The sequence below is a fragment of the Toxotes jaculatrix genome, chromosome 9, assembly GCF_017976425.1.
Source record: "Toxotes jaculatrix isolate fToxJac2 chromosome 9, fToxJac2.pri, whole genome shotgun sequence".
Classification (NCBI taxonomy): Eukaryota; Metazoa; Chordata; class Actinopteri; family Toxotidae; genus Toxotes; species Toxotes jaculatrix.
Genome location: NC_054402.1, coordinates 7,509,153 through 7,536,650, shown reverse-complemented (window position 1 = coordinate 7,536,650; position 27,498 = coordinate 7,509,153). Strand labels below are relative to the sequence as shown.

At 39.9% G+C, this 27,498-nt stretch overlaps 1 protein-coding gene across 2 annotated transcripts in view; it reads left to right on the top strand.

Moving 5' to 3' along the window:
* The window catches only part of cadm2b (cell adhesion molecule 2b), a 130,707-nt gene that overhangs the window by 54,501 nt on the left and 48,708 nt on the right, over positions 1-27,498 (top strand). The window lies entirely within an intron of this gene.

The following is a 27,498-nucleotide window of genomic DNA, read 5'->3' as shown; positions in this document are numbered from 1 at the left end:
TTGAAGGTATATCTCTAAAGGTGACGGCAATGTCATTTTTCACGGGGCATAAAAATTGGTGCCAGGCAGAGGTTTTATGTGGGCTTATAATGGAATCAAAATGCATGTGATTTACAAAGCGGAAAGGAAAGCAGAAACACATCTATTTACTGTTGCTGCGACAGCCCCGAGTGATCAGATTTAATCCTCGCAGGTAGCTAATAAGCTTTTATCACGGAGGAGGTTTGTTCTTTTCTTTGTGTGGGGATGGAGCTGTTAGTGCGCTCCTTCCTGACAAGGGTGTGTTTATTCAACTGTTTAACATCACTTCAAAAGTCCTGCCTGTTCTAAAATGCTCTTTTCGGGGTAACAGTGCTCAAATGACACTGGGTTGATTGAGCCTGGAAATTAGACAACCAATTCTTATTAATTCCTTATTGACACTATTTCTTCTGCAATGAATAATATTCCTTTCTCAAAAGTAAGATCTGTTCTGTTTAGTCAGTGGGCTCATTTCTAGCTGAAACTAAAATTCATTGTTACCTCTGAGAACATCCAGAAAAATGTGTTGCAGTTTTATGTACGAGACATTCTTTTTTCTTCACTTTTGAATTAAAGCTTTATTTTCTTAAGCTTTGATAAAGTTGAATTGTGGCAAAGCTTTTTTATCCACACAGATGTTTGCAGCAGCAATCAGTAGTTAACAGTTCACACAGCCTTGCTCCGGCAGCTCATGTTACCTCTGAAGACTGGTTCAATCACAGGAGGTTTTCATGTGTCAAAGAATTTGAATAGTGACCTCTGTGACTCAGTGGCACATTGGAGATGTGTTCTGCAGGTTGCAACGCTAATCTTGGCTGAAGTCTAAACAGGGAATTTATTAGCACTGCTGCGTACATGCATAACAAATTCCCAGCTCAGCCACATTTTAAAAGCTTTTGAGTATTCTGGAGGTGTCGGCAAGGATATTTGGAGGTGAGTTTAATTAGAGCACAACTCCCCTCTGCAGTGCTGGCAAAAGAATGCATAATTGCTTGAAGACACAAGAAAGCCGCTTTATAAGCTTGTCATGGTTTTGATTTCTTTACTCTAAGTCTTCAATCTATTTTGTCTGTAGCAAATCAGTGCTATCATTTACAAGCAAACAATATTGGTTTATGCAGGATAATATGTTACCCACGTCGTGTCCTAAAGGGTGGGTGTAGAAACTAAATAACTTGCTGTCATGGGAAAGTATTATGGCAGACATTTAATAACCCTTTCCACTTCAGATTTTGTTATAGTATAAGTTAATCTCAGGAACGCAAAAGAAAACAACGTTTCTGAGTGTGTGGCTTGTATGTGTATGTAAATGCACTGTTAAAATATGAGTAGAAGCAATTGATTTTTCTTTTCCTCTGGGAAGGTGCCAGCAAGAGTCTGCAGCATGACAAAACAAAGGAAGAGTAATTATTGGTCACGTATATCTTGGCCAAATGTTGGCTCCTCAAACATCACACCAAGTAATGGAAGTGGGCCAAAGAATAATTCATTATCATGCAGCTGCCAAAGCCATTCCAGCTATGATCTTATAATAAAATAGGAACATTCACATTATACTTTGTATTAGGGTTCAAATTATAGTGAATAAAATTTTTAAAAATGATCCAAACAAGGTAACTGTCAGATTAAAGAATTATTTATGTCTTAGTTTGCTTTGTGCAATCAGGTTATAATAGAATAGATATTCGTGTTCCTGTCTCTTTTGAGTTTCAGTTATTTTCCAAGACCTCTCAGGACAGAGTTGCTTTTACACTGTGCTCCACTAAAAGCTGATAACTGGGTTAATGCAGTTTTAATGTGATCATGAAGAAGATTTTTTTCCTCTTAAAGACTTGGTATGGATTGAGGGAAAAATGGAGCACACCTGTAACAGACAGTTTTCAGAGTGAGTAACAATCTTTTTCCCAGATTAGTCGATGAGGATTAGGAGCAACGAGCTCTCCGTCGTAACTCAAATATGGAGATGGCAGTGTGTCAGTGAGAACAGCCTGTTTCTGCACAACTCTTACTGAGACACAGGGCAGCAGGTGTAAACTCTGTGACACCATCCTGATTTTATTCACTTTTTGAGGCTTTGTCTAAAGAACATTGCTTTGAGATTTTCAGGATGCAGATTTGTGAGAATCAAGGTTTTGTGACTCCTTGTTCTGTCACCATCCCATTTTAGTATATTAAAGGTGCAATAAGTACTATTTTTACTGTCCCCTGGCACAAAATGGCCTTAATACTGTATATCTGCAGGCTAGTTAACCAAGTCTTAACAATGGCTTTGCTGTAGTCTGAGCTTCCTTACTTTTACAACCCAGTAAAGCAATGTATTATATGTATACTTCCTCTCACACGTAGACATAGACCTCTACAAAAGATCTTTCAGTTTGAGCTGTGGTCTTATTACCTACCTTAATGATCTCTATTATCAAAATAAGACATTAAAAATTGTGTTAAATACAAGTGTCTGTAAAAACCACCATGTTAGTTCTGCCTCTGTGATCCATTTTGGTCCCAATATATAAATACTGCGATGTTAAAGGATCAGCTCACAAGTACACAAATTACCCCCATATTTCCTAACTTTTTGATTTTGAGACATTGTCTGTGGCACAACACATTGGTCTTTAAGATTTAAATGTAAATTTTTGAAAGCTTTTAACAGTACAGCCAAAGAATCATTCACCTACATTGTGCCGTATTGGCATGCAAACTTGCAACTGCAGATATCTCAAAACCTTGGTACATGAAACAAAAATTTTGCTTCTACACTTTTTTTTTTTTTTTTGTTTAAATTATTTGACCCTTCTACATTGCTTTTATAAGCAATGGAGGCCTCTGTTGTCACAACTTGACTGACCTTAGTGTTTTCAAAATTGATTGTTTGCTACTGTGGAATTTAAAAAGAAATGAAAATGAAACTGTGACCAGAAGACCAGTGCCTTAGCTGCTTAACCACACAAGGTGAATGTAAAACTAGAGACCCCATTACTCTCTTGTGTTTGCTCCAAGTCTTTCCCTTGTTCGACAGGTTTCTCCATACTTCATTTTATATGTAACTCATGGAGAATTTTAAAGGGGAACTGGAAGCGCCGTTATTCTTCATAGTGAACATTCAACATGGAAGCAGAGCAGACGGGTGACCTCTCTCTCTCCATCTCCCTCTTGATTTGGTGTTCAGGTATGAATCAGACAGCCAGCTGTGACGGCTGATCATGGAAGCTGTCAGCCACAGAACTTTTCAAGGCAGTCCAGGTTCATCGCCAACTGCTTCCAAGCAAGATTGATGCCAGGGCTGCGCTGAAGGATTGCTCTCTGGTGCAGTCATTGGGCACGGAGATTGAAACTCACCCATGGCAGAGCAATGGTGACATGACTCATCACCGGAGAATTATATGGAGAGAAGGGAGATGGAAAACACAAGGCTCCTATTCAATCAATCCTGTTTACTGGAAATTCAGAATGAGCGCCAAATGGGAGGATCAGAGTGCAGTAAAACAGGAAGCCGACTTACTTTATATTTGCAGCGCTGCCGTGTGTTTGACAGTTTCTTTTTTTTTTTTTTTTTTTTTTTAAGAGAACGTTGCTTGATGTGCCAAATAGCACATCATCCCAGTGGTTCACAAACAAACCAGCAAAAATAATGGCTTAAACAAACAACAGCAAAACCCAAATTCCCCATGCATTTCGCTATTTTGTCCAACTACAGACGAGTAAACTCTGCAGTAGTTAAATGGTTTAGACGGAGAAAAACAAGCAACAGGCTTTAAAAAGATGCATTTCAGCAGAAATTTGGCAGTTTTAGCTGAAAGAGGCTTCTGAGTACACAGTTTCTGTCCACAACAGACTTGTTTACCGGGGCGTGATACTGTATGGGTGGAGTGCTGCAGTGTCATTGTGCCACAAAGAAATGTCAAATGCTGTGTTAATATTTGGTTATGGTGCATCCATAATGTGGCTTTTGATAAGAAAGGCATTTGTATTCTCATTCTCATTCTCAGACTGATACAGGGTTCGTTGTGTGTATTCTATTCAATAACAGTTTTGTGAAAGATAAAAGCATTGTCATTCTGTTCTGACATAGTTTAAAAAATGGCATATACACATATTTCTTGCTTCATTTATTATTTTTTTATGGCCCACCATTCATTACTTTCATCCCCTCATTGTTTTATTCGGCTCCTCAAAAGTGACTCGTGTCCAATGATTTTTTTTTTTCTTTTTTTTGAAGTATAGATGGGCCTTCCAGACAATTATTTTACTAGAGTGAACGATTAGCTCTCCTAACAAATTCCTCTACCTATTCCCACCAAGGAGGACTGAAGGTCATCCATCTGTCTGGCTCTATTTTTCCTGTGCTTTGTTGTTGAGTTGCTTTTCCAATATGTGAGGAGAGTCATTCCGTTCAATACACCGCCTACCCCGGCACTACTGCTCGGCACAGTGATAAATCACAACACAGAGAAACAGAACTTTATTTGCATTCAGCTTCCATCCACTTTTGAAGCTGCAGATTTGGAATTGAATTTTTTCCCCTCCCAGCTCTCTCTTTCTCTTCTATAAGAGGCTATGATCTCAGAGCTCTGAGCTATCTACCTTGTTTTTCCAGGGAAACCTGATTCAGCTTGAATCTGCTAAAGCACAGTGAACATTTGCATACCCATATAAATGCCACTTGCAGGTTACAGTGTTCTCGGCTCAATAGCAAATCCACAGGGGGAAAAAAAATCAGTTTGAGTGTAGTAGTCTTTCAATCTAGAAAAAAACATTAGAAAGTGCATGGTCATTTATGTCTCCATAAGTTATGGTGATTACGGTGAGAGGAGGAAGCGGCTGGGGCAGGCCCAGAGGATGCAACCCGCCACCAGATTTTGGAAGATAAACAGCGGGGCATGTGGCAGGATGTTGACTGGCTCCCTCCTGGCTTTTCAGGCTGCAAAGGGAATCTATCACGTCAAAGAGGCCATAGCCTCCAGCACACTCCAGATTGCTCCCTCTGCATACGTACACACACACACACACACTCAGACAAGCGTGCCTGCTCAAGGGCTGGCCCCTTCCACTTGACCGCTCTCGGTGGCAGAGAGGGTATATACTCCCCATGACAGTGGCACTCTGTTGTCCTCCTAGAGATAGAGCTCAGCCCCTCCAACCTGCCTGGCTGCCGAGAGCTGGCCCACATCGACCCTCATGTGCTGTGACCTTCATGTCCTACAAGCAGAGGTGAAAAGCAGAGCAATCCTGGAACGACACCTTTCATCCGGCCTAATGCTGGACGATGTTTCCCGTATTTGCTCGTTCAGAACGAATTAGAGATAATTTTGCATTCAGTTGTGAGTCAAATGAGTCAACAGTGTCGCCGGTGTAGAACCAGGCTAATCTGCTTTGCTCTATGCTGTTTGAAAAGGACTGACAGAGTGCTGATAAAGCCCAAACAAATCCAAAGCTCGGGCCACCGGTTCATCTGGAGATGCCAAAAAATTGTTCCCCCTGGACTGAGCCACCCTTTGGAAACAGGAAATCCCTGTGAGCTCCCTCAATTTTTTTTTTTAGCCATATTGATGTTGTTTCATTTATTCAAACTTATGACAGAGATTCATTCTAAGTCCTTAATTTCTTAGATGCCATTTTCACCTCAACAAAAATAAAAGCAATTTTTAAATTTGCATAAGGACGCAAATTAACATAATAATTGAACATAAATTATATTATTGTTTTAAAATACATGAAACTTCAACAATAAGAATTATGAATATTTTAAAAGTGTGGATTTAAACTCATCCAGTGACAATTTCTGCACTTTTGGCATATTCCTGTATATTTCCTGTATATTGTATGTAAGCTGCATAAAAAATTAAGGGATTTCCCCCAATTCTCGAGAGACGTCAAGCTTGTAAAACTACTCACTTCTGTGGTAGAACTCCACTGTTGCTGCTACTGCATGGATTTACATAACATCACCATAATCAAGGACAGAAAGTTTTACTGGAACCCCTTTTCAAGAGTTAGTTTTGTTGTTTCTGTTATAAGCGTGAAAGTTTAGAGCTCATACCAAACTACTTCATATGGGTTAAAACATAGGTTAGATTGTCCTACATTCATGTCTAATGTTAATAATGTGCCAGGAAGTGTAGCAATACACCAGCAAGGAAGTAAGACAACTGCAACATGAACATAGATTAACACAGAACTTCATTTCAAAATCAGTAAGTATTTTTCGAGGATGTAAATGCATTTAACACATTTTTAGACCCTTGGTAGCTAATTTCACTCCCAGTATCACTGTATGTGAAGGTTACTTAGGAACACAGATGTTTGTGCCAGGAATACCCCCAGGAAACGTCCAATTAACCCTTCAGTGTAAAAATTCCGTTCCCTACTGTAGAAACAGTGGTAATTTATTTTGTAGGTTGAGGGATGTCAGAATGCTTCACAAGATCATTATAAAGGCAGGGAGTACGTATAATTTTATAGAAAAATATTAATTTAACATGTGCCCTTAAGTCCAACAGGGACGGTGCTGGTAGCAAAACTGTATTTTGACTGACAGAACAAACTGTTCAGTATAATTAGCACTCTGAGAAGTTTCTTGGTGATATTTTCTGTCTCAGCACAGCCACCACTGGCTATCGGATTTCCTTAGCCACATGTTACTTAAGTCATTAACATCAACGCCTTCACATGCATGGTTTTATGCACTGCTGGCCTTAACACTATTAAGTACATTAAGCATGCCATGATTAAATCATGAGTGAAGGCATTATGGGAAGAATTGATTTGATCCTTTAAATAATCATTCTAGCCCTCTTTAAATATAGTCAATACAGTGGGCAGTAATGAGTAGCATGCAGGATTGCTTTAGAGGTCTTTCGTCACTTCACTGGGTCCCAGATTGCTTCAGGCACAGACATCCCTCCTTGCTAGGCCTAATGAAGCATCATGCACTCCTGTGGCAGCCTACTTAATCTCCCTACCATGGCTGCATTGTTTGAGAAGAAACCCTGCATTGGGAGGTTGGAGGTGTGAGCCCAACTTCCCATCAGGAGGTCACAGAGTCGACGTAAGGTGCCATCTGTTTAGGTGTTATAACTGGGGTTCAGTCAGACTTGAATGCCATTGTTTTAGTTGTTTCAGCATTTTTAGACTTTGTTTGATTGTTAATGAAAACCAAGCAACGCATTATGTACGTGGTTCTCAGTGCAGTTGGAGCATCTGTGAAATGTGGGAATGTGTTCTCTGTCACTTAGATCTTTAATTTATTACTGCAGCATTGATAACACAAAAGAATATGAAAATAAAGAAAAGTATTTATCAACAGCGTGTTTCTCTTGGGGGTAGGGTAAATAGTAAATATCTACTTTATTCTTTAATTCATCATAAACATGTCAATGGAGGTTCTTAATCATCCAGGTCATAGGAGATCTAAAAGTGGAAAGTCAAAGGCTAATGGGTTCTCTCTATATTATCAAAAGGCAGCTTTATGCTATAAACATCTCTCTGGTTCTGCATTGTAGTTCCCCTTCTGATGGATATGATTTAGAATATTACATTTTTTTCCTTGTTCAGGCACTAGCACATAATGAGCTGGCACACAAAGCTAGACTCTAACACTAACCACAAGACTACAGTTTTGACAGACAAAACAACCATTTACTTTTCTCTGAACTACAATATTTAAGAGGGTTAGAGAGCGGGCTGCAGTGCCAGTTGCAGCACTGTTTGGATAATAGTTGCAGCACAGATACAGGAGAGAAGGAATTTTTGTTGGTGGCTATCGCTGCATGTTGGATCTGCTCACTTGTCACAGTTTGCCTCACTGGAAGCCAGCAGCACACATCCAGTAAAAAAAGTTTTGACAGCTCCTTTGTTTCTGAAAATGCTGCAGCCCTGACACCGCTCAACGACGAATTGCTTTTCTTCTTTATGATTATAGAGTCTGCGAGTGCTTCACCAGATGTCATCACACTGTTGTGTTTATATTGGCATGTTGAGGGGTGAAACATTGTTATAGAAATACATTACCACCCTTCATTAAACTGAGACCAATCACAGGCAGGATTATGTAAATGAACCCTGATATGAGAATCAGTATGCCCAGGACAGAGAGCCAGCAGTGCCAAGACGAGCTGGCTGGGAAGCTCTCACTCTGAGCCAAGAGTCTCTGGCTCCAGCAGTGGAGAACATGTGTTGGTCTCGATGTTGGAGTTACTTTGCATTTTCGCTCCTGACAGTCTTCATCATCCTTTTGGAAATCATGGAGGTAATTGGGGAATATGTCAGCACAGAGATAAAAAGGTAGTCATTAACTCCTCTTGGAGAAAGCTTTCTTTCCTTATTGTTCTACAAATCCAGTGTAATGGTCCATTTTTAAGAACAATCACAATGCGAATCAATCAAGTAATGACCTTAGCCATCTGTGAATCTCCCTGTTCTTTTATCACATCAGACTGGCTGGTTACAATCTGGCACGCACACATAGGCGCATACATACAGACACAGAGAGGGAGGGTGACACCCAGTCATTAGCAGTATATTTTTGGAGAAATCGCTTCTGTTGCTGGAGCTGTTGCAATTAATCTACACTGCTTGTTATTTCACAAAGAAATCTGAGCCTCCGTGATAAGTCGGCCGCATACTCCACTGAAACAAAGGACGGGATAAATAATTTTAGATGTGGCTGTATTAGACAATCGAAACAGTCTAATTCAGCATTTTACAATAACATTATAAGTGGTCTCCACTGAGTGAAACTAATCCCATCAATTCAGGGACAGAGCAGTACCTGCGCATTAGCTCCAAGGATCTGCTCACATACCCACACAATAAAGATGGACATCTTCCCAAGTGGGCACCACCAGGCACATTTTTAATATTCTTGCCATAAGGAAGAGCCTTCGTAAGTAGCATCAGCATCTCTGAGTGTGTGGCTGTCCAGGGAAGTAAAGTTCCACAGGGCTGAAGGTAATGGCCACATTGCCTGCAGCTTTACCAGGGGAGGGATGAGTGTTGCCGGAGGCCACTGTCAGGAGAGAAGGGCTGAGCGCAGTATTTGTCACGGCTCCTGTGTAAGAACCATTTTGAGATGCCTACCCCAACAGAGAGCTTCCCCAAGTATTGGCAGAGGAAAATCCCGCTGATATTAACCGTTGCTGTAACAAAGCACTGATGTCTTCTCCATGGAAATGATGATTAGATGACAGCAGCTGGAGACATGCTCTGGTTTGAAAATTAGACCGTATCAATTATTCAAAGATTCACCTGGCTTCTTTGCTCACTTCCTGCCCCTAAGATTCTGTGACGATCCTCTCAAATCTCTTTGGGATGTTCATGGTGTGGCAGAGGCAGCTTGTATGGATGACTGTGTAAAACAAGAACAACATTAACTTTGACTGATGTCCTGTGTATCCATAATTAAACTGAACATCATCCCTAAGGCTAGATATATATCAGAAATGATGAGTCAGGCTATGGGCCTGTGGAACAGCATGAAATAAAGCCCTTGGCTGTTAGCACTTCGTCATGGAGCCACAGATCGCAATTCGCAGACCCCATGGCAACACAAACCACTACTGGGCAATGGACATTATTACAGAATGGCCAGTGGATCTGATGTGATATACTGTTTACCCTGAGGATGTGCTACACAGACAAAAGAGCTATTTTTCTTTTATGGTCAGTCTGTCAGTGATGTATTGTATATAATTCAAAATGAGTGGAAATGTGTGGCTTTCTTTAATAGCCTTTAGCATCTCACAGTGCAGACTGTTGGTTTACTGATGTCTTTTTAAGTATGTGGGCTCTTTCAGTTTCTTTGATATCAAATTGCGTTTGCAGGATTGTGATGAAAGCCAAAATGGATCACAGCACATTTCTAGTCTTTTTTTTTTTCTAACTGTAATGACAGTATACCCTGTATTCAATGTATTTAGGTCGTTTGCAGGTAATATTTACATTCTGTCTTCCCTAGCTGGGGAACAAACACCTTGCCTATAGCATTACAGAGTGGAAGGAGAGAAAATGGTTTTGATGGACGCATCACTGAGAGCTCCAGAGGACTGTCTGAGCTCTCTGTGATGGATTATCCAGAGGTAGGTGTGAGAGGTTCTTCTCGCTTCAGCTAGGCACTTACAAGACCAGGCAAACGTTGTAAAATATTGTATGTACAGTACAATACCAGTGACGTTGGTAAAGTTAAGCTGTTCTTTTTAGTATTTGCTGTGCTGTTGTCCAGTTTCCTCTAACCACTTGTGTGAAAATACTACACTTCTGAAAATCCCATGGGTTCTTCCATTTATAGATATTTCATTCCTTGCATATTCACTTAACAGAGGCATTTGGCATTGAGAGTGACAACTAAATCTAAGGTCAAAGAGAAGAAGGAAGGGAAGCTGTGAATTTGGTGCAGCTGAACACTGATACCCATTGCCAACATATTGGGCAGCTCTGGTTGCTCTTTCTGGAAGCCTCTTGGGCCCCTCCGGGAGCAGAAACATGATCAGATTTATAGGGCAACAGCTGCCACCCCGCTTTCTTCAAGCTACTTGGCTGCAGGGAGATTTGTTAGTATTCACTCTCATCACTGATAATCTGATACCCATTTCTGACAGAGCAGTATAATGATGATAATTCTTAAGAGTGGCAGCTTATCCCTGACTGCTTCAGTAGATCAGTTAATTTAAGAGTCCGGTTTCCTACCCTCACACAATGGAAAGGGGCATAGTCTGTGTGTGTGACCATATGGATATTTTTGATGCAGCCCGAGAATCTGAGTATAGGGAGGTGTTGAAGTGGAGTCACGCACTGTAACCGTCCTGATGCACATTGATCTGTCTGCACAAGGTTCATCGACAGTACAATCTGTGGTTTTTCAAATGCTCAAAACATACAAGTCTGTTGTAGGTTCAGTAAATCTAGATGGTGTTGTGTTTCAGTCAATCCATACGCTGATTTGTCTGTGAAAGGTGAGCAGACATTTTCCATCAGACTTTGGGACGACTTGCTGAAGCGTTCATGGCTCGTCAGATCCTGAAATGCCACTTAAAAAAAATCTCACGGTTTTAGTCTTACTCTTTTAAATGTTTCCTGCTCCTGCTTTTAACAGGGCATGTTTGTCAATGCATCTTATTTAATTCCATTTCCCTATTCCCTCATATCATAAACTATTCTCACAATTGCTGTGCATAGGTATAATTTTGTTACACTTCACTGTGCCACCATCTCCACTTTACTTCAGAGGGAAATATTGCTTTTTATGTGGTCCAAGAAATTAGTTTTAAAATTAAATAAATTTGTTCATATAAAACATATGATTACCTTGCAATCTTAACCATTTTTAAGATTTTAAGGGGACTTAATAAAAGTTCTCAATACTTCTTCCTCCACTTGTGGTTGAAGTAGTTGTGCTAGAAGACGTTTTAGGGCAAGGAGCTGCAGTTGTACCATTGGAAAAAAATACTGTCACAGGGAGAAAGGGGCTTGAGTGTGGTGCCATTCTGGCCCCACCATGTAAGACGTGTGAGAGGTGTGTTTGGCTTGAGAGCTGGAGGAGTTGTAGTGAGTCGCTGCTGTGAATCCTGGGATGCCAAGGCTCGATAGCTCCAGTGAAAGAGGACGTTCATGCTGAGCCGATGATACAGTCTACTGGAACTCCAGAGATTTTTGTGCTTCTGTCTTCTGCCTGTGCTTCCTCGCCAAAATTGGATACCGTCCTTCTGTCATGAGTCATTGGCTCTTTTCAGAAATGTGAAACCTGTTCAGTCTAGCTCCTTCTTGTGTGCCGATGAAATTGAATGAACAGAACGCTTATAAAAACAGAATAATTTGTTACTATTCATGACAGAACACCAGTTTGCCTAAGTGATACTGCAGCTCTACCCCAAGTTACATCTTTTCACTTGTAAACAGAAAAGTACAACAAACAAATGTTATTACCCAAATGTGGCTGGTTGATTCTTGAAAGCAGGTCTTTGAGGCAGCAGACCATGCTTTTACCCTGCCTTGACCCTCCTTACCCACACAAACACACACAAACACACACACACACACACACATACACACAGGAGAACTGATCTGGTGTTTCCCCAGTCCAGTAGCCTACCTACGGTATAACTGAGACACTCATTAGTTCTCTTTTTCACTGTGGATCCTGGCCTAGATGCTTATGCTATAGTAGTTCTGTCAGGCCAAGCTGCTGGTGTCAGAAATAATGGTACTGTAGGTGTATGGGCAAGAAAAGTGCGATGAGTGCAGTTTCTTTCTCTCCAAAAGAGGAATAATGAAGTACATGGTCCGTGGTTCCCATGGGATGTGTAATTTCGTTTGCACACCTGACAGTCTGTGATGTGCATTCCTTTCTCATGAGCAAAGAACATGATTTATTTGCTCTGCTATTTTTGTCTGACCTAATTGGACATTATTCGCATCATATCAATGACAGGTGTAAATGCACCCGGGGAATATCAAAGTTAAATTTTATTCCCCAAAGGCTCAAAATGTAGGCATTCGGGCTTTACATGCTTGGCCTTGGTTAGTGCTAGATTTCCAAACTCTGTCAGCTAAAGCCCGAACACAGAATCACAAATTAACTGTGAGAAAAAATAGACAGAGAAGTACTGCGACAAATTCGGTCTCATCTTTATACCCTTGCTGAGCTTGATTATTTGAGCACTGCGCCCTAACTGTGACCACATGTGGCCAGATAAACTGATGTTCTGTCACCCGTGTCAACAAATCATTATTAACTTGTGGTCCACATTTGATGGTTCTGATGCTGTTCTAACCTTCACTTTTACTGTAATTCATGTGTAAAATGTTGTTTGGGCTGCAATCTGCAGTCCAATATCTGCTGCCCTGTAAAACCAGAGCAATCTCTCCTTGCGGCTCTGTTATTGGATGTTCATCTCACAACAGATGTGACAGTAATGTGGCCCAGATACTGGAGCTGTTGGTATTATAGGTTGGTATAAACTGAGCCTTGTAAGTCATGCTCAGCTTCATCAGAGATATCATCTATGACAAGCCCATCTTGAGATGATGATTCAGTTCCACTTAAAAACTTGAACCCTCCCGTGGGGGCACCCTGGTAGCTCACCTGGCAGAGTTTGTACCGCATAGCAATGCTGAGACCTCACTGCAGTGGCCTGGGTTTCAATCCAGACTTTGAGTCATCCACTCTCTCCTCCACCTTTCCCGTCTCTCGCTACTATCAAATAAGAATGCCCCCCCCCCCCCCCCCCAAAAAAAAAAACTTTAAAAATGAACCATATACCATTGGGCTCACAATTTATCTGGACATCAATTTTAAAGAGCCATATTATCCAAAAAAAAAAGTTGTTTGTCCTTGGATGTGATGCAAAGCGGTAGTGAGAATTGGGCATTGGCTAAAGTACCTGCTCACACTCGTTAGTTTTAGCTGATCGTCTCTTGTGGTCACAGAGTCTCTGAAGTGTCTTTTACCCTCATTAGCTGCTGAGAGTGGAATAAAGTTTTACAGTTGTTCCCCAAAGGATGTATATGTTCACCATATGGCAAGATTTTGCCACTGAAGTGCCACTGGATAAGCCTGACTTTCGCTCCAAGTCAGTGTTGATCATTTCAACCAGGAGAAAGTTGGTATCTCAGTATGTGGCATTAGACTCAGTGCAAACCTTTTGCTTCACAAAGAAAGTGGTTCATTTTTCCAAACAGATTTATTACCAGATTGGATGAGTAGCATTGGCCAACAGTTTATGTTACACTTTAATTTTTGTGGCTGGCTAAATTAGTTAAAGCTCCATTAATCCTTTCATGCAAACACTGGATCAAGTGAACATTTGCTGGGTCAGTCTTACTACTCACATTCACCAAGGTTTTTTTTTGTTTGGTTTTTTTTTTCAGCAAGCAGAATGTGGTAGCTTGCCCAGTTACTTGTGCAGAGGCTACAGAAAGTATTGAGGTAGTGACAGAGGTTAGCGACAGATATTCCATGTTGTAATAATCATATATATTCTCACGTAAAACGTTAGTTCATTTTCATCAACATTTATAATGTGAAAGTTAAGGTAATAGTTTTAGTGGACTCACAGCCTCCAGGGCAGAGTTAAAATCCACAGGGAGGTATTAATACTACCTTTGATTGCAGTTGCAGAGAATTCAAATTCAGTTGCTGTGTAATGCTCAACTCTGTTTGAAATTCCTATAATATTAATTTTTCATATTCATATTTTCAAGGTCATTCAAACTTTGAATGACCTTATTTAAATTCAATTAATTTCTATATCGAGTGGATTTTTGCAGTGACTTTTAAAATTTTTGATTAAGAGTCGTCAGTAATGTATGAAAATAGAGGAATATGTGAATTTGTTTGAGCATTTAGTAACTGCCCAAGTCCCTCTTGTATTTCCAGCTGCAGTGTGTATGTGCTTGGCACATGTTCAGGATGCTGAAACGCGACAGTGATTGCCCTGCTGAAGATGTGAATCCATGCAGACTGCATCCATTAGGAACATAACAGGCTATCATGAAAAAGCCTATAATCAAGGATTGGTATTAATTATGTGATACAGATGACATGAATCTCAAGCAGGTGGGGTTTGGCTTGTTTGACTGAAGAGAATAAAACAAGGAAGACTGTCTTGTGTCTGATATGTGAAATTCTTCTTGTGACATTTGAAAAATATCAGGGACAAGTTTCTCTTTGACCCTTTCCTGGGGTCAAACTACACAGACAACTCTTAGCCTGTTGAAGTGCAAATTATTAAAAAGTCTGTGACATGCACCTAGAAATTAAGATTTATCTATTAGCGTGTCAGTTCTTTAGTTCATCATATCATGCATTTAGAAGTCAAATTCTCAAGTCTCTCAAATCTCTTCAGCTTTGGAATAAAAAGAATTAAAAAAAAAAAAATTAGATAAATTAAACAGCTGCAAACTGGTTTAAATATTGTTTTAAAAAGGAGATTTTTTTTGCTTTCAACTCATTCGAGAATGTGTTTCATAATCACTTAGTTCATTCATCATCGATGATTTAGGGGCAACTGATGAAACTGCTTGTGAGTGAAACTGTAAAGAAGGAAAATGTTTTGCAAACGTACCTATATTACATTAGACATAATTCTTCTTATTCTGAAAGGCGAATCAGCTTTTATACTGTAATTTTGTTATTGTGGTCATTCCTCCAATAATTAGTTAAAAAGAGTGTTGCTTCTAATTTAAAAACATCAATGTTGTGTAAATGAAAACGTGCAGTGGCTAATTACCCGACATATACAATCTCAATTTTCAGTATGTCAAAACTTCTCTAGAAGCAGATAGAACCTTACATTTCCGAGCACACAAGGTTAATCTCTCCCGACAGCCGACTGGGGGGAATCAATCTCTGAGGAAGAGTATTCTCTCTGTCCATTTTGTGAGGAGTGTGATGGAGGGCTCAGCCAGGGACATCACTTAGCTAACACCCCACCCCGGCTCTGCCCTCTCTCTTGGGGCTGAAATGATACTTCAGCAACCGTGTGTGAACAGCATCTTCCCACACCATGCATCCATCACTGCAGACACATAGCAATCCAGACACATTAGTCCAAGGTGATTTTATTTTAATTGCGGAGATGTTGCATGCAGGGTGAGTTAATAAAAGTAGGGTAAACGCCATGGCATGCCTTTTCTTTGTGGCATGTAGTAAACAAGCGCATGAATAACAGCCTGCACGGAGGAGTTTTTTGTAGTCAAGGGCATTCAGTGTGGCTTGACTGGGATGACTGCTGAACTGACAATGCTGATAAAATTGAAGCTCTTGTTTTTCTGTCAACATGGGGACATGAGCAAATCTGATGATTGTTAGTCTATGAAGGAACTATCAGTAAGACTGTCACAGATATCAGTTATGACAGTGCAAAATTACACATTGCACAGGAGGCAGAGAAGCGAGTGAAAGAGACACTTGTTTGGACAAGGGGCTGAGATGAGAACATGCTGAAGTTGTTATATTGAGAATGTGAGAAGCTAGCTCTGGCAACAGCAGTCAATAGTTATGTATTTCCTATTTCCCCTGGAATGAAGAGTAAAGCCATGAATACATAATTGAACTAAGGCAAAATAGTCAAGTACAAACAACAACCCCTGCAAGATCCATTAGTATTAGCTACCTGGGCTAAGGAAAAAAACTAATTTCACTTTCTCCTCAATGTCGCTACACGGGGAATAAGGACTGGTGGCAACATTAAATGCTCTTAGAGCAAAAAAACCTTGCTATTAACATACAATGGATCAAATTCTTTGGCACAAAAAAGTAACAGCGTCCATGTGATTGCAATAATGAACATACTGTGCCTTATCTTAAAGCTGTGTCTTCACCCTTAGACCCTGGCAATTGGTGGATTAGAGAGCTATAATTATCGAACATGGTGTGAGAAAATGGTATTTATTGGCATTATCTCAGTTCATGATGTCAGCCTGACTCGATTAACTCCTCCAGTGAAGAGTGAATGAGGTTATGGGCCTTATCAGGTGGGATTGTGCCTGTGAGCTGTTTGCTGTTTGCCTGTTTGCCTTTGTCAGTCATGAAGACCTTCTTATTGATGGCTGGGGTCCGAGAGGCTAAACTGATATTACAGTTTTTAATGGCAGCCGTGCAGATACTGTGGTCTCCGTGCAGCACTGTGAAACCTTTGTTCTTCCTGCCTCCAAGCAAACATGCCTTTAATCAACTCCTGGACCTTGTGCTGAAGAGTAGCTTTAGAGATATGTTAATGAAAGCAATGAGGAAACACATACTCTGTGTCCATAGGCGAGGCTGTCGGTTCAACATGTTGTGAAAGCTGTTTGCAAAGCTATCATCCTCACAATTTATGTCTCCCCTTATACTCTTGGCTGAGATTCAAGCCATTGTGAGTATCATTTGAGGTGGACAGGCTGAAATGGTGCAACACAGCCCTGATGACAGATGAGGTGTTTGTTCTTAGGTGAAGATATCTGTGGCGATCTAAGCAAAAACAAAAGATTACACATGATGGATGACCAGCGTTGACTGCCACTTTGAGTGCACCCTCCAAAAAGTGTAATAAGTAGAACGCTGACATCCATTTCACAAGGATTCAGTAAATACGTTCTTATCACGGGGCGACATATTATGAAAAACCGTAACATGTTGAATATACCTTTATTACAGTACCAGAATTCCACGAAATAATGCATCAAGGAAGACAACTACAAGGACAAAGAAAAACAAAAAGAGAGAGATGCTAACAGTAGCAGGTGACTCATTTCCAAGACTGTTCACCACACGGAATACAGGAATAATCATGAAAGCATGGCAGATGTGGTCAAATCCTTATAATTTTTCTGTTTGGAGAGGAGTCAACAAGTGGACTCAGCTGTTTGATGTCACGGTTATCTTCATACATATGGATCTTTCAGGTGTTTCTGAGAGCGTTGTTCTAGCCCATTTGAATCATTGTCAGCTGCTCCTTCCCATGATTAGGACAGTTTTGCTCCTGCTCTGAGATAAGAGGAAATTTAGATTAGTGTGTGACGACGTGGTTTGAATAAATACATATTCTGGTAATCAACACAATAAATGGCAAACTGCCCTCATGGTTAGCCAGGGGAAATTTTCGTTCACTACTTTCTACATGGCTTGTTCAAAACTGTATCCTTTTGCTAAGATGCTTTATAACTTCTTTCAAAGGCCTTTCAGTAACTGTAATCTGTGGATGGTGCAGTCTCAAGGTGAATGTGTGTCATTTCTCTTTCTATTCGCTGCGGCACGTTGCAGAAAGACTGGATGCCCTCAGAGCACAACTTTGATGATAGCTTGTGATGGCCTGCCCAGGTGCAAGAATAACATTAGACCTGCTGGACAGGTGGCAATGCAGAGAGAGGAGGGCTTGGAGGCTCAATAATGAGGGGTATGCCAGCTAGACCCCCATCTGTTGCCATGCAAAGAACTCTGATCCATTAAATTGCAGCACACTCAAGTTTTGTCACAGATGAGGAAATGTCTGCTCCTCCGAAGTGTCTTCGTAGGGTTCCTAGCACCTTGAAGCCATTTTAAGTCACCTGTTAAAGCACATATTTGAATCGGGCACCTTTTGTCTTCTTGTTGAAAATTATTTGCACTGACAGTTTTTGTTCTCCTGAAGGATACCTGCATTTTAAAGGCAGAGCTGCCGCATCTCTCTCTCTTTCTCTCTCTCTTTTTTTTCAACAAAGAGCACATCGTATTCTTCTACCTATACTGTACTTGCTCTGTACTTCTCCATGCTAATCTACAGGGAAGCTATTTTTAAACAGCCCACTCAGCCTGTGTACTCACTAATTAGAATATGTGGCAGTGCTCAAAGGAGGATGCCTCATAAGCAGTGAAATGCAGTGAAGCCAGAGATAAGAACTCCTAAAAAACAGTTAATAAAACAGATAGTCCTTCTCAACCCTTTTTCTTCGTAGAGGGTCAATTCACCCAAATTAGAAAGAGACTTATTTTCTTACTTGCCTGTGGTATCTAACCATACTGATAGTTAGCTCAGCTTTTGAGTGATCCATCTCAGGGATATCTGTCGTTGCCCCAGTATTGATTGAATTTGATCTGTGGTGCTTATGGCGTTGAAAGATTATATTCATTATGCATATCTTTAACAGTTCATGTTATATTTAATGCAGTTTCATCTAATTAAAATTCAACAGCAAAATCCATCACAGTGTTTCTCAGACAGTATCACCGTCTATGTTACTTTGAATAATACACACTGTCAGTTTTTATACCAGGATGGTTATAGAGAGGTGTGATATTTCTTTTTAAGAATAGATTTTTTTTTTTTAATTTAAAAATGAGAAACTAAATTACACTAATGTCCATTGAATTAGGATGGGCAGAAGTCGAACAAATATTTCAAACCTCAGCAGACTTGGATAAACCAACCTTTAAAGACATATAATAATATAGTAATACAGTAATGACTGTTTCCCATCAAATTTGTTCCAAAACAGGTAATCTGTCTGAAAGAAGCTTAAAAGAAGTCCTGTCCTCACTTGCAGTGCCTACCTGGGAAGGCGCAGAGTGACGTGTATAGGTCATGGTGGGAGATTCAGCACATCTGAGTAAATACATCTTTGAGTGCATGTACATGCTCTGTGTTCTGCTTTTGTCACCTTGAAAATCTGCTTTGACAATTACACAGTGGATGTGTCATGAATAATCCACCGTATCCATAGGGATGAATGTGGATAAGCATTTCCTTGTTTGAACCCAAACAATCTCTTCCTTGAGCTATCATGCTTTTTGTGCCATGCTCTCTCTCTGTCTCCACCTCTGCGTATCTCTTTCTCTCCCAAACCATGTCGTTTATTGCAGTAAATCCAGCAATAAGCATAATAGGCCTGCTAAAGCTAAACACGAGGCTTGTGTTTTCTCCTCTCTTGTGGCTCTGCTTAGATATTATGCATTGTTTTAGAAGGGAAAGAGAGAGAGTCTTTCAGGGATTAAGAGTAAATTATAACGCTGGGAACTGAACTACTGGGAATGACCCTGCCAACGGGGATGTTTGCAAGGGGAGCAGTTTCTCTGGATTTCCCACTGTAGGCCAAATGGTTGCTGTGTTGCCAGGACCCGCAGTGTGCCTGGTGTCAAAGGAAAGTGAATTCCCACATACCCTGCCTTCGAACCGGTGTGGGGACTACACTCAGTGCGTCTGCTGGATCATTTCCAGCAGACACATCGTCTCATCCACAGCAGGGTGCGTCTCTGGTCATGGCGGTTGCTGCTTCCACCCCTCCTGTCTCCTTTCATCCCCAGCCTGACTTCCCAAAGTCTGGACTGTGGTTGACTTGACTGTATCAGTGAGAAGGTGACTTGATTACTCTGTAAAGAGAGTTGGGGGGGTTATGGGCATTTTCTCACTATGTTATCAAAACAGTGACATTATGTCATCATCCCACTCATGTATTGATCATACTGCTGGATAACGTGCCAGTTGGTTTCAAGTGCTAGTTGTGAATGAGGCTGATTTTTCTCACGCTTGGACTCGCTCACACTGACAGTGACACTGAGGGGAAAATTAAATACAGCAAACAGCTTCTGTTTCTTACAAAAATTGCTTTTTGTTCGCCTAACTCTACAACTGCTTCAAACATTGTAGATTGTATTCCCCTTTACTGTATAATTACTGTGTTGGGAAAATACTGGATATTAGTTTGTATTTCATGATTTGCTTTTTTCCCCATTTCCAAATAATAGTTAATCTTTTACAGCCTGCTTTTTGTTGTCACAAAAAGGGGAGAAGGCAAGAAAAAGTAATAATAATGATGAAAAAAAAAGAAAGCAAAACCAAAAGAAAAAAAGTAGAAAATTAAAAAATCAACCTCTAACCACAGTAACAATGAAAGGGCTTTACACTAACTGGCTAAAATTGATTTTACACTCCCATTAAAGTCAAGAGGAGGCTCCTGAATGCCCATATCACATTAATGTTTTTTTCAGTGCACAGAGAGAATCTAACCAGCTGTCCTTCCATGAGCCAAAAAATAAAAGCTCTGTTTGGTCATGCTGATTCACTTATATCAGTGATTGATTACATATCCCTAACAACACTCAGCAGGAAATATTCAGATATGAACTAAAAATTACTCGTCAGGGCATCAACTAAGCATCAGATGAATCATTTCCGAAGACTGAGAGACCACATGAAAGAGCTATAATTCTGCCTTGGAGTCCCACTTATGAAACCATGTTACCACTCCAATATACTGTCATACCACTGAGTAGTTTGATACTCTTAAATGTATGGTTTTAAGTGCTCTTCGGAGGTAAATGATTTAAAAATAAGCAGTTTCCTTTACTGTGCAACTCATAACTTTCTAACCCATGCAGTATCTTCACTAGTCCAGGGGAGGGCAAATGTGCTCACCATGCTTCTGTTACATTGGCATATTTGTTATTCACCAAAAGCTTATGGAAATATTGTGTAGCAACATTTAATTATAAAAATATCAAAATAGATATTTGCACCATAACCATGACTAATGGATTTTAGACTTGGGACACAGCAGCTGTTAATTGCATTACTTAGCCTAATGCTGTAAAGCACTGACTGAATGAAGCTGTTAATTTCATTAGGTTAATTTGTTGTGATGCCGTTGAACAGCACCATCTTTGCAACAAGCAGAAACACAGTTTATTAGAAATGTCTTAATTTAGCGACACATCGCAGTAACAGCATTGCAGGCGTGAGATAAAGGAAAGGCTACTGACCATGTGAACCACAATGTCATTTGTTTTCAGAAACTGTAGCAACGGATCAAAATTAATTCAAAAGTGATATACATGCCTCAGCTATTATTGCCAAACACCATCAGCAATGTGAAGGGAATGGGAGGTAAGGTGCAGTGACTAGTATTTGGAATTTAAAAAATCAGTTGTTTGTGTGTGGACAGATGTTCAGATGTTTGGTTTGTTCAGTCTCTGGCCTGCCTGTCACTGCTGTCATGGCTCCAGTGACTTTACCTGCTGCCACACAGAACAGGAGGATAGTTTACTAAGAAGATGTTTTTAAGCCAACAAATAAACTCAATAAGGGAAGTTATTATTATTTTTTTGTTTGTTTTTGTTTTTTGTTTTTTGTTTTTTTATTCAAATAGAGGGTTTTAAAAACCCCACAGTCATTGACTGACTATAGATATAGTTTTGGCCATGTGCATTTGTATTCCTTTTCCTATTAAAAACTCTCCTTGCCAGAAAAATGCCAGTTCAGTCATTGTACACAACAGTCTGTGGTTGGAGGCCTTAAATTGTAATTCTATATGGTTTCATTTTTGAAACATTGAAAGCTCTAGAGTATTATGACAGATGAACTTTCACAGACAGTATTTAAAAATTTTATAAAATCATTTTATTACATCTGAAACATAATTTATCCATTATCCCTGACTACAGATAGAACTGTGGCAATGTGGAAACTGGAAAGAAACATTTACAGTTCATTATGTTGTACATAAAACGATTTTTGACCTTGGAAATAGTAGTTTGGTAAAATAAACTTAACTCAAGGCCCACTTACCAGCTTTAAAAGTCATCTGCAGTTGGAGAAATGAGATTGAGATGAATGCGGGTAAAAAAAATAATAAATTAAAAAAAGCAGCAGAGAGTTCAGCGGATAGATTAGGGATACGAAATTAATGTAGCCTGAGAAATAATTTCCTCTGCTTGAATTTTATATCCACTCCTATAAAATAAAACAAATAGAAAAAATGTCATAATAATAAACATTTGGAATTGCTCTGTTACGATGGTGCTTGGTCCATAAAAGGTCCACAGGCTACTGCACTGGACAGCCAGCCTTTAGAAAGAATTAGCTACTTCTCTACTGGCAAAACTAGCTCTAAGTAAGTGCTAGTTAGCATGTTTTCATGGGCCTCATGTAATTTTCTAACCTGTGAACCTCACAGTTGATGGCATGCATTTAAAGCAGTAGGCTGCGGGAGTACGGCGTTCATTTTTATTCAGTATTTTAATATTCACACCACTCATCGATGTCCGTGTCAGTTGTCTCTCTGCTGATACTTAGATGTCATGTGGAAAAAAAGTGGAAAAACAAGGACGAGCATGTGAAAATCAAACGAGTTTGTAAATAAAAAAGTAACAACATCTAGCCAACTTTTTTCAGAAATGTATTATTTTATTTATTAGTGCACCTACATGATACTGAACATATGTTTGCTCAGATTTGTTTAAATCTGTGTCTAGGTAATTATGTTTACAAATATTTATTGTGTTTGGAGCTTTAAGCCAATTACAATTGAAAAACTAAGCTCCATGTAAAAGTACCTATTGTTACGTTGTTTCATATCAAACTTTATTGTCAGTGCTAAATAACACAGTCACTATTAGGCTGTGGGGTTTGAATTTTGTTCTTGAACTACTCAGAGTGTTAAGTACCCCTCATTATAATATCTCCACCACTTCATGTTGTCTTTCTGAATAAGTTTTCAGTTCAGGTTGATGTGTTGTAGAGCACAGCAGTATTTGCAAGCTGAGGTGATTTATGATGCATCTTTCATATCAAGGTGGACGTCGGTGTCTCCAAAAGGCTTTAAGAATGACACTTTGAGAATGTGAACAGATTCATCAAAGTGGATTATCTTTGCGGCTGAAAGTACTCTCCAGAGACTGACCTTCTTTAGAATTCCATCACTGGGACATGGAACACAACTGTAAGTGTGTTTTGAAAGATAAGACGCTGATACGCCAGAAGGGTGATGAAGTGAGTGTGCGTGCAGGTGCGTTTCTCATGTAGTTAGATGTGACATAGCACTGTCCACGGATTTGCCACAGAACATTTGTAATGAATTACATTTGGTTGAAGGGTTCGTCACCAATGACAACATCTCTCTCCCATTTTACCGGCGTGTAATGACCTTGAGAACGTCACCTCCTCTTCATCCTCCATCTCTATCTGTATTTTTACCTCCGAGGGAGGAGAGGTGAATGCAGGCCTGCCATGACTGACCAGTGACAAATCAAAGTGAAGAAGCTTGACCCAACAGTTCATTCAATTATGCATTTAACTTCGCACAACATGATTTCCATAAATAGCGTCAAAACTAATTTTTACTTGGTGAGAAACACTTCATTCCATAGATCTGACATGTATTTGCTCCAAGTGAACAGCCTTATCAGTGTTTCGCAGCTTGAAATCCTCTTTGCAGAAAACAAGGGCAGAGGCTCTGTTTTACCTTTTAAATATATTCCATGACAACACATTACAGGGCAAAATATCTCAAAAACTTGGAAGTGGGCCCTAGATAACTACCAGACGTCATGCAGGGCTTTAACTTCATGTAAATACCTTCAAATATATCCAGAACTGACTTCCTGTCACATCAAGAGAACTGTAAATACTCTTCCAATTTTGTGCTATTCTTTTATTCGTCTGAACAACACAAAGTGATGAGAAGATGTAATGCAGCAAAATACATTATTTTTTTAATGTCAGTCCCTCCTGCTGTTCATCAAATCACTCTTAAGATTGCTTTCCTAAATATTAGGTTACATTTTGAATATAAAAGGTTTCCTGTGGAACCAATTCCTGACACCACACACTTTTTGCCTAAATATGCTCATGGAGTGTCATCTCTGCAACATTAAAGCCTTGTACTTGTAGTCATCCAGCAAATATGGCACAATTCGCACTGCGTTAACTCACACAAGAATGTGCATCCAACTTTGGAGTGCTTTAGTCAAGATATAAATCAGGTGCTTAGTGTAGAGGGAGAAAAAAATGCAAATTCTCATCTCAGAAATGATTGGAATATTATCGTTTTATCAAATCAAATGGAGAAAATGTCAGCATAATGTGTAGGTATTTCTCATTTAAACTTTTGATAAACCACGTCCTCAACATTATTGTTCCACATTGATTGTAAAATGGGGGTTTGGAATTATGCTTTTCCCTTGTGTGCTGTATGAAGATATGAAGCCTGACACTGTCACCATCATGTTAGACTGAAGCCAGAGGAGAGGAGTGGTGTGTGTGCAGGCCTGCTATTTTCCTGGGGGTTTCCAGATAAAGACTTAGGAGGTTTGAATCCTGGATTGCCTTAAGCGGGGACCCTCATCTGCATGCACAGGGCTTCTGCAAGGTATTGGTGCAGCCACATAATGTCAAGCAATTTTCTGTAACACAAGGAAATTTGATTCCTAGTAGAGCGTACAGAGCTGTGTAGAGCTCTAGTAGAGATGGACACTCCAAAATCACTTTGAAACATCTCAGTTTATATCAAATACAGCTCAGCTGGACTGAAGCATATCCTCATGGCATGGTGTCATGCACCCCATGGTGTGCACACGCTAAACCATCTAACAGGTAATGCTGAGTGATAGAGGAACTGCAGGCACTGTGGTTGTCTTTGTTGTGGTGTGTTTCCCTTATCATGGCTGCTCTAGAAACAGGGGTTTTATTGTATAGCATACCTGTTCAGTTAAACTAAATATTTTGGTATATTAAAAGATCTCTGCTACACATCACGATTTGTTTGGAGAGTCCATGCAGGCAACTACCAGACTGAAGTAAGCGAGTGTCTTTTCATATTAAATTGCAGACCTGAATCTTTCATGTCGCTGTATTGAAAACATCTTATTACAACCTCTGTAGAAAAGGCAATTTTGTGTCGAATGGGCCATTGAAATAGTAAATCTTAAAAGGTTGTGCCTGAAGCAAAAACAAAGATTTGATTTACGTGCCATGGTAAAGTTCAAGGCTGCTATAGACAGAACAGTGTGGAAGAAAACAGAAAGAAAAGCAAGGTAATAGGCATCACCGTCCACCTTGTCATGGCAAAGGCTTCATCTTGGCATAAATCTGTCTCCAGTCTGAAAGCCATGACTCCTGTTCTTGTCAGCATGATTAATAGCTGCATATAAGCTACTACCTCAAAACTATTCTAATGGATTAAACAAAGGACAGGATTTCTACCACAGCTGTGAGTTTAAACAGCTTCTTTGACAATGATTGAGTCAGTAGTCACCATGTCTAAGTTTCTGAGTCCATTACGAAGGCACCAGAACTTGCCTGTAGACCTTTCACCTCCCATCCGAAAGGCCTCTTCAGTTCCAACTTACTGATGGGGAGTCCCAGGTATTAAGCCTCTTGGGGGATCGTTAGAATCTTGAGAGTTATTGAGGTCATGAGAGTCTTTGACCCACCCGGCCATCAGACAATGGCAGTTAGGCCTAAAATCTATGAGCACTTACTAATGCATGCTGGTGTTTCCCATATTATGTGGTGATTAATTACAACTTACATATTTATATTCATAGAGCCACTTTGAGCTGAACATAAGGGATTAAAGCTTTTAATTTACAGAATGGATTTCAGTGCAGTTTAGGTTTTACTGACATTCTCCGTTACCATAAACAAGGAGTGTATGTTGCTCTTAATTTTTTCAATGCCACTGAAACATGAAAAGATGAGTAGGTTGTATTCATCAAGCAGTGGCTACACCATGACACAGCTGTATGAAATAAAGTTTTCTCAATTACTCTGGCACGCCTTCCCATGCTTGTGTTCCTTTAACTGGAGGGACACTCGCAGGCTTTCGTTACATGAAGTGCTCCGATTGAAACACAGCAGAGACAAGATGAGAAAATTGAAGTAGGAATTGGTTTGGGGGCATCATCAGGAGGTCCAATATGTGTGCCTGTAATGCTACCTTACACAGTTCTCCAGAAGTGTGTTTAAATTGTGGTGTTTTTATTGGACCAGCAGCAGAGATGCAAGCCTCTGCAGCAGCATGTGCTGCCAGGAGAAAGGAAAACATGCTTGTGTTGCTCCAAAGGGAGTCGCTGCTGTTTATGAAGGGGTTGGCTCCTTTAATCGGGTAATGCATTCGGTGTTTATCGCTGTAAAAAGCTGGAGGCTTTTTACCATTTCTTACAGCTTCACCTCGTCAATAATCCACTAAACACTAAATAGTTCCCAAAACTCTGGACACAGGTGAGAGAATATTACAGCCGTTGAACTTTACCAGCTGTGCGACCTCGTGTTCAAGAGATTGCACTCCCAAAGTTTCTTCTTGTCTGTTACCGGTCACAGATTTATCTTGATCCATTGTGACTGGCTGAAAGACATACAGTGAATCTCCCCACACAAAAAACAGAACTGCACGATAGCACATTTGATATGGCAGATACCGTGTTACTCTCCTATAAGTCTGTATCATGAACTGGATCTACAGCACTGAAATTACTTCAGATGAGGCACCACAGATTCTCCAAATTTGCTCAAATAAAACAATAAAATAATACTTAAAATGTCTCGATTTTAAGTATTGGCCATAAACAGTCATTAGAAATCTTGGTTAATAGTTGTATAAGACATGAAGCATCAAACTAATGCTGGAATGATGTTAGGAAATTGTGATTTTCCGAGCTTTTGGAAACTGGCCCTTCAGCTCAAACAACAACCACCACTAAAAATATATTCTCAAAGCAATTAGCTTCATTACTATTAGATATGTTTAATCGTTCCCTATCCACAGCGACTCTGCCAAAAACTTTAACTGAAGCCTCAATCTCTGTTAAAATATAAAATCCTGTAGAATGCAGCTCCTACAGACCTCATTCACATTTAAATGTTGATCTTAAAATACTGGCAAATTCTTAGCAAGACCATTAGAAATATGTCTCCCTTCAGTATGTCCTGAAGACCAAACAGGCTTCATCAAGGGAAGACATCTGTTCTCAAATATACAACCCCTGTTTGATATAATTTCTTCTCCATCTACATCCACAAAGCCTGAAGTGGTACTTCAACAGATTTAAATGGGACTATTTGTTTAAATTACTGAAAAAACTTGTTAGAATATTGGGTCATCAGCGAACTATTAGTCAAACACAGTTGTTTTGTCAACTTTGAAATGTCAGTTTCAGTCTTTTTGGCCCATATACAAAACATCTATTTTTTTTTTACCATCTAAACCTTCATGCTTTGGAATAACAAAGGTGTCCTGTCATTCAGAAACCCA